Genomic DNA, 8791 nt, shown 5'->3' with positions numbered 1-8791 from the left:
TTGAAAAAGCACTGACTACTCTTCCAGAGATTCTAAGTTCTATTCCAAGTACCAAGCCAGTATTCTGGGATGTAAAACACAGGCTGCAGCTCAGTGTTAGAACATGTTCTTCCATACAAAGGACCCTGAATCCAGGCTCACACTGAGGCAGCAGGGGTTCTGGTGGTCGGAGAAACCCAGGTTCAATTCCAGAGCCTGTAAGGTTGATATCCTTACAGCTATCACAGATGTCTGATAATCCAGTTCTAGAAGATCCAACGACCTCCTCTGACCTTCTGAGACACTAGGCACACAAGTAGTATGCAAACTTATATGCAGGCAAAAGCACAAAATATCAAATAGGTTTTTGTATTTTACAAATTCCAGGGCAATAGACTATTCATATCAAAAATTTCACATTTACTATTCACAACCTGAAGGAAGACTTTTTTGTTTGTTTGTTGAACCAGGATCTATGTAACCATGGCTGTCCTGGAACTCACCTCCCTGTGGGGATTAAAGATATGTACTGGGCTGGAGAGATAGCTCAGTGGTTAAGAACACTGACTGCTCTTCCAAAGGTCCTGAGTTCAATTCCCAGCAAACACATGGTGGCTCACAACCATCTGTAATGAGATCTGGGGCCATCTTGACTTCCTGAGGGCCATCTTGACTTCCTGACCTTGGGCTTCAGCTGGTCCTTGTCTTTGGTCATTCCACACCGTCATGTCTGTCCTGACGCCTCTCTCTGCTGCTGAGGGGCCTGAGCAGCTCGGCCCGGTGGCTTATGGTGCTGCGAGAAGCAGGAATGAAGGGAGCTGTCTTCCCCTCACCCTTTGACTAGACCACTCTTGCCAGCCCACCTTGATCATGTTTCCTGCATTCCTGGCTGGCCTTCCCTGGGATCATGTATTCAATTCCAGTCACCTCTTCTGCAATCATGACTTCTCAATGTCTCCATGGTGACAACTGGGACCACATATATTGGTTCTGCCTGGTGGGGTCCCCCTTTGTAACAATAAAGTCTATTTAAACCTTGCTCCAGAAAAAAAAAGAGAGAGAGAGAGAGAGATCTGATGTTCTCTTCTGGTGTGTCTAATGACAGCAACAGTGTACTTATATATAATAAATAAATAAATTTTTTAAAACTGTTTAAAAATTGTAAAGGTCATAAAAAGAGAGAGAAACAGACAGAAAGAGAAGGAGGGAGGAAAAGAAGAAGGAAGGGAAAGAAAAATACTTTTCAGTTAGAGTCACAGAGGTGGCAGGCTTGTCAACTGAAGAAGGTACATATCATAATAAAAGCATGAGGACCTGCCATGCTCAATGGCAAGTGTCCTATACTGAGCCATTGCACCAGCCTATATTATTATTACTATTATTATTATTATTATGTTATTATTTTGTGGTACCGGGGTCCCAACTTAGAGCCTTGTACATGACAGGCCAACTACCCTCCCAGAAAGTTATACCCCAGGCCAAAGTCTCAGGTGTAAAAAGCAAATTTTTGTCATTTGGTCTCACTTGTTGCTCGCAGTAGGTCAAGTTTTTTCTTCCTTTACACGTCAGGACACCAAGGCCAGGTCAGAGCTGAGACTCACACTCTGATGTTACTCCAAATTCACTGGTCAAATTCCATTTTTATTCTGCAGGACCAGAAAAGATGCCTCCAGCCAGTAAAATTATACTTCCCTGTGCAAACCTCCCTGTTCCCCATCCTGGGTACCAGCCTTGTATAACATGATAGTTTTTGAGTCACCCACCCCACCCCCTGCTGGATGAGGGTACAGCTAGCAACCTGGCTGGTATTGTGACTTCAATTTTCTTCTTACATTAACTAATTTTTTTGAGATTTATTTATTTTATGTATGTGAGTACACTGTAACTGTCTTCAGACACACCAGAAGAGGGCATCAGATCCCATTACAGATGGCTGTGAGCCACCAAGTGGTTGCTGGGAATTGAACTCAGGACCTCTGGAAGAGCAGCAGGTGTCCCCAACCACTGAGCCATCTCTCCAGCCACTCAGCCTAATTTTTTAAAACAGGACCTTCAGCTTTTAGTCCCAGTCAAGATTACCAAATCCAACGTCCAAGTGTTAAATACTTGGACACAACTTTCTTCCATTCCACAATAGTGAAGAATTCCCTGGCAGCTCACCACCAGGGCTCAGCAGACAGGCAGACACCAAATTCCTCATCCACTTAAAGAGGCCAAAACAGGCAATGTCCCAGCAGGAGTCACATTCCAGCTGCCTGGCACGCAGCTTCTTCAACCCTAGTTATTTCCAGCTTCCCTGCAAGCAAGCTGAAGAGATGCACCACAGAGTAGCCAGCCCAAGTCCCTAACTCAAATCCTGTCAGAGTCTGAGGCGTTTTACCGCCCATGTTCACACACACAGGGGCTAAAGACACAGATTCACTCGTCCAATTCTGCAGGGACTGTGAATCTCTTTTCCAAGATCAGTGTGGTGCTGTGAGGTAATTATAGTGTTCCCTCTGACTTTAGCACATGTTTGGAAATTCAACAAAACAGTAAATAGACTGTGTATATAACTAAGCCCTCATTACCCTTAAGCTAAAATATCCACTGCAGGACGGGGCATGTGCTCTGTAATTATCGGGAATAATAATCACAGGATAAGGTTTATCCATTTACAGCCTTCCAAATTCCGAACTCCACTCGACATCTTGCCCACCTTTGCACATCTTGAAATGTGACACATCTTTTGCCCTGTGACTCTCCTGTCCTGGTTCCTCCTCCTGGTCCTCCCCCTCTTCCAGATCAGTATCTGTTGGTGCTCCCAGGATTCCATACATCTCAATACACACTCCATCCAAGATTGCCCATTTCTTTTTCTTTCTTTTAAAGATTTGTTTATTTATTTTATGTATGTGAGAACACACTGTTGCTCTCCTCTGAAATAACAGAAGAGGGCATTGGATCCCATTACAGATGGTTGTAAGCCACCGTGTAGTTGCTGGGATTTGAACTCAGGACCTCTGGAAGAGCAGTCAGTGCTCTTTACCTCTGAGCCATCTCACCAGCCCCACCTCCACCCCCCCAGACTCCTCATTTCTTTCCATGCCAAAAATTGCTACCCCTATTCTCAAACTCACTGTGTAGCACCGAGGATGACCTTGAACTCCTGATCCTGCTGTCTCAGCCTCTCCTGCATTGGGATTATAGCCACATTGTCCCATTGGGTTTATGTGGTGCCAGGGACCAAACCCAAACTGTGAGTATTCTAGCCAAGCATTCAGCTAAGTAGCCACAACTCCAGCCTCCATTGTTTTTATGTAAGTGTTATTCTCACTATTTGCTGGGTATGGTGTTTGTTTGTTTGTTTGTTTGTTTGTGACAAGGTCTCACTATGTAGCCCATGTCCTATCAAAGCCTCATATGGTCATATGTATCTGAAATCCCAGCAATTGAGACAGAGAGGCAGGAGTATTGAGATTACGTCATGCTGCTGAGAGAGGACAGATGATAGATAGATAGATAGATAGATAGATAGATACATAGATAGATACATAGATAGATAGGCAGATAGATAAATGGATGATAGATAGATAGATAGGTAGGTAGGTAGATAGATAGGCAGATAGATAAATGGATGATAGATAGATAGGTAGATAGATAACGACAGTAGGTAAATAAATGACTGATAGACATATAATAGATAGGTGATAGTTAGATAATAGATTGATAGATGATAGGTAAATAGATGACAGATATTCATGAGAGATGATAGTGATAGAAAATATGAAAAGGTAAGCTTTTGATTCACAAATCAAATACCTGTTTGTTTAAAAGCTCACATTTATAACATAACCCCCCCCAAAAAAAAAAAACCCTCAAAAATTCTCTACTAAATAGTTGTAACTGGACTTAAAGAATTTAAATACTGACCAAATAAATACTAGTCAACAATGTAAAGAATGTAGTATGTTGAATAATTTTATGTCAACTTGGCACAAGCTAAAGTCACCTGGGAGGAGAACCTTAATTAAGAAAATACCTCCAGGGCTGGAGAGATGGCTCAATGGTTAAGAGCACTGACTGCTTTTCCAGAGGTCCTGAGTTCAATTCCCAGCAACCACATGGTGGCTCACAACCACCTATAATAGGATCCAATGCCCTTTTCTGGTATGTCCAATGCCTTCTTCTAGTGTTTCTGAAGACAGCTACAGTGTACTCATATAAATAAAAATAAATCTTTAAAAAAAAAAGAAAGAAAGAAAATGCCTCATAATATCAGTCTGTAGGCAAGCCTTTAAGGTTTTAATTTGAATAATTATAGTTTTAATAATGTTCTTAATTAGTGACTGGTGTAAAAGGGCCTAGCATTTGTGGGTGGTGCCACCCCTGGGCTAGTGGTCCTGAATTCCATAAGAGAGCAGGCTGAGCAAAAGAAGCAAGCCAGTAAGCAGCCCTCCTCGGCCTCTCTATTAACTTCTCCCTTGAGATTCCTGCTCAATTTGAGTTCCTGCCCTGCCTTCCTTTACTAATGGATTGTGATGTGGACATATAAGCAAAATAAACCCTTTCCTCCCCACTTTGGTTTGATCTTGGTGTCTAATCACAGCAATAATAACCCTGACTAAGAAGACAGTTTGGTACCAGAAGCAGTGGGGTATTGCTGTGGTGGATATGACTGTGGTTTGTTTTGGTTTGGTTTGGGAAGGTTACAGAACTTTGGACTAGAAAAGTCATTTGAGTGTTGAGAGCAGGACCTTTGATGTTAAAAATGTTGAGGGAGGTGCAGACAATGGAGACCTGGCTTGTGACATTTCAGAGGGTAGCTTAAGGACTCCATGGGGCCATTTGTGATTTTGAATTAAGAGTCTGTGTTCTGGTTAGCTGGAGCTGAAGAATCAGCTGCAATTAACCAGAGACCAGAACTGCTGGAGCAAAAGGTTTGCTTTGCTGGGGTACTCAAGGCTGGTTGGCTGGAGCTTGGAAATTAGAGGTGATTAGGAAGACAGTTGCCTCATTGAGGTGAAATCTTCCGGGAAGTTTTCCTAAGAGGTAGCACACAGAAGCTGTGTTCAGGACAAGGCAAGGTTGTATCGTATGCTGGCAGCCAAACCTGGTAATGTGTAGGAGTTGCCTAGGCAGTACTGGTTTTAAAGGTGGTAAGGGATCATGGGGTGCACTGAGATTTGACACTGTGAAAGGGTAGGAAAGTGTTGGAGAGATGGTTCAGTGGTTAAGAGCACTGACTGCTCCTCCAGAGGTCCTGAGTTCAAATCTCAGCAACTACATGGTGGCTCACAACCATCTGTAATGGGATCCAAAGCTCTCTTCTGGTGTGTCTGAAAACAGCTACAGTGTACTTGTATATAATAAATATTTTTAAAAAAGAAAGGCTAGGAAAGGCCAAGGACTGAATGGACTTATCAGAGTGAAGAGAGGCTATTAGTGAAAGTGTAGCCTACTTGTAGCACAGGCCCCAGCAGTTTGGAGTTGCCAGCACCACGAAATGGCCACCAGAGACGACAGTGAGTATGGTGTGGAGCCAGCCAGAGCTTAGAAGGCAAGCTATGTGTGCTGCAGAGAAGGGAGCCAGAGAAGTGACCTAAGACCTCAGAAGATCCCAAGTGAAGCCCAGACGCTGGACATTGCGTTATTGGAGTTTGAGGTTGCTTTGCTCGGATTGTGACTGTGCCCTGGCTCTTCCTTCTTGAAGTAAGAAAGTATTAAACTTAATTTTGATTTTTACAGGAACCCACAGTTGAGAGATTTCCAACTTTTAAAAAGGTACCGGATTTTTAAGGAGACTGAATATTTAAGGGGATTGAACTTTTAGTGTGTTTAAATTTGTAAAGACTGTGGAACTTTTAAAGTTATTTCTGTTTTTATAAAGATTTATTTATTTTATGTATGAGTACACTGTAGCTGTCTTCAGACACACCAGGAGAGGGCACCAGATCCCATGACAGAATATTGAGAGCCACCATGTGGTTGCTGGGAATTGAACTCACGACCTTTGCAAGAGCAACTGGTGCTCTTAAACGCTGAGCCCCAGCCCCACCCCCTTTATTTATGTTTTTAATATGGGAGCTTGGGGATCAGTGAGAAATGAAAGATTGCGGCTCAACTGTGATGTGTTTATGTGACAAATGTGCTAGACAGTGTAATGACAACCTGACGCAAGCTAAACCCTAAGACAGATGCCATGAACTGATCACTAAGAACAGGAAGAACATAGATGGCTTCAGAAGGGCCATATCGTCTCCAGGAGTCTTCCGCTTGCACAAGTCCAACTTGTGTATCCACCTGATACACCAGTGACAAATATTCCACAATACTTTCAAGATCAGTTTGGTGTGGTGATAAATCAGAAATAAATTACCATATAAATATAAAACTCTCTCCTATTCATCCAAGAAGTATTTGCTGCCCACCTACTTCAGGTCAGACATTTGCTAAGGGTTGAAGCTGCAAGGGCGCAAGAGTTGTTGAGCGCAGCAGTGGGCATCGGCAATCTCAGCACTTGGGAGGCAGACACAGGAGAATCAGTTCCAGGTCAGCTTGGCTACGTAGAGAGGCTCGGTCGGAAGAAAGTGGGGGAAGAGAAGGAAGAGGGGAGAGGGAAAGATGAGAAACGGATAAACACTTGTGTTCAACCCAGGAAAACCAGAAAGGAATCACTTGGTCTAGTTTTTGGAAGAAGTTGGGACCGAAACTTGAAAAAAGAGGAAAACCATCCAGAGAGAGTGGACAGCTTTCAACTATAGCTATTCAAGTGCTGGGGAGGTGGGATCAGACACAGAGGGCGGCGTCCTTTACAGCCACAGGGGAGTCTCACTGTCAGTAGCTGGCAATAAGAAGTACTGAAAAGTTGCTTGTTTTTATATTTATGTGTGTGTGTGTGTGTGTGTGCGTGTGTGAGCCACCTACTGTGGGTACCAGAAACTCAACTGGTTCTCTGTTAGAGCAGCCAGCACACAACTGGGTCATCTCTTCTGCTCCAACATGCAAAGGCTTGATTTCATTTCATTGAGGTATCTCTAAGTAGCCCTGGCTATCCTGGAATTCTCTATGTAGACCAGGCTGGCCTTGAACTCAACAGAGATCCACCTGCCTCTGCCTCCCAAGTGCTGGGATTAAAGGAGTGTGCCACCATGCACAACTGCAAAGGTTTTATTCCTAAATTTTCATTCGTTTGCAGTGCTAAGGTTTAAACTGAGTCTCTACGAATACCCAGCAGTGGTCCACCACTGAGCTTTCCTGCCCACTCCATGTTCGAACTTTTAAAAAGCACATGTTTGTTATACTATGTATGTGTGCCTCTCACATGAGTTTATTTGCAACATATGCATGCAGTATATTACATGTGGAGGGCACTGAATCCTCTAAGTTACAAGTAGTTCTGAGATGTCTGAAATATGGGTGCCAGTAACCTTGTGTGGGTGCCGAGAAAAGAAGCCAGGACCTCTGAAACAGCCGTAAGCTCTCTTTTTCTTTCCTTCCTTCCTTTTTTCTCTTTTCATTTATTCTTTTTTTTTTTTTTTAAGATTTATTTATCTTATGTATGTGAGTACACTGTCGCTGTCTTCAGACACACCAGAAGAGGGCATTGGATTCCATTACAGATGGTTGTGAGCCACCATGTGGTTGCTGGGATTTGAACTCAGGACCTCTAGGAAGATCAGTCAGAACTCTTAACCACTGAGCCATCTCCCCAGCCCTCTTTCTTTTGTTGGTTTTTGTTTGTTTGTTTTTCTTTTTTTGAGGTAGGGTTTCTTTTGTAGCCCTGGCTGTCCTAGGATTCACTCTGCAGACCTAGCTGGCCTCAAACAGCCTCTACCTCCCAAAAAAGCACTCTTACTTACAAAGCCACCTCTCTAGCCCCACACCTGTCTTTCCCCATTCAGTGCAGGAGTTCAAATTATTTGCCTTTCAGAAAAAATTATTAGAGGTGTAGCAAGGGAGAGGGGACTGAAAGGGACTGAATTCGAGAGAACTCACTAGGTGGCTCTTTTAGTAAGTAAAATGTTCTGATGACAATTTGCATGATGGCTAATATTCTGAGTCCCATTAGGTGATTTAACCTCTGCAACTTGATGAGGTAAATATAATAGGTATAACTTATAGAACTCAAAGACGAGAGAAGCTAAGTCATTGCTCTCAGTCATTTGGTAAATCGTAGAGAAAGGGTCGCTAGACTTGGGACATGTTTAGAGGTGACTCGGACAGGACTGAATAGCTCGTTATGCAGTTGGCATTTGTCACTGACTGAGGAAGGGGAGCTTCAGGGAGCAGGTGGCAAAGATAATATGCACATTTCTGGCTGGGATAACTGGGCAATGACTACCTTGGGGAAATTGCAGAAGCCATGGGACCCAGGGGAGAAGGGTCAGTATGGCACGGGAATTCTTCACCAGGAGCCACTTCAGCTCAACTCCAGCCAGATGCAAAACAACAAAGTGATCTTTGGAGATGCTGGATGCCAACTTTGAAAACAAATGTACTACCTACATTTTCTTCCACTGATTTTTTTTTTAATCTGTTGGTAGTTTCCAAGGATTCTAATCTCCTTCCCTTCCTCCCCCTGATTCTGATGGTCTGTGTACCACAATCCTGTCTACACCCCCAGAGTCACCTGGTCTGCTAAATTGTTAGTTTGTTTTAAATCTTGAAGCTCCAGAAATCTGTCACCCACCTGTCTCTGCTTTCTGAGTGCCGGGATCAAAGATAGGCACATACTTCTAGTCCAAGAGGCCTAAGATTTGACTATTTAAAATTATGTGTATTCATGTGTGTTGTGTTTCTGTGTTCATACAAGTGTGTGTAGGTATGCACA

The sequence above is a fragment of the Micromys minutus genome, assembly GCF_963924665.1.
Source record: "Micromys minutus genome assembly, chromosome: 9".
Taxonomy (NCBI): domain Eukaryota; kingdom Metazoa; phylum Chordata; class Mammalia; order Rodentia; family Muridae; genus Micromys; species Micromys minutus.
Note: the sequence above shows the minus strand (reverse complement) of the source record.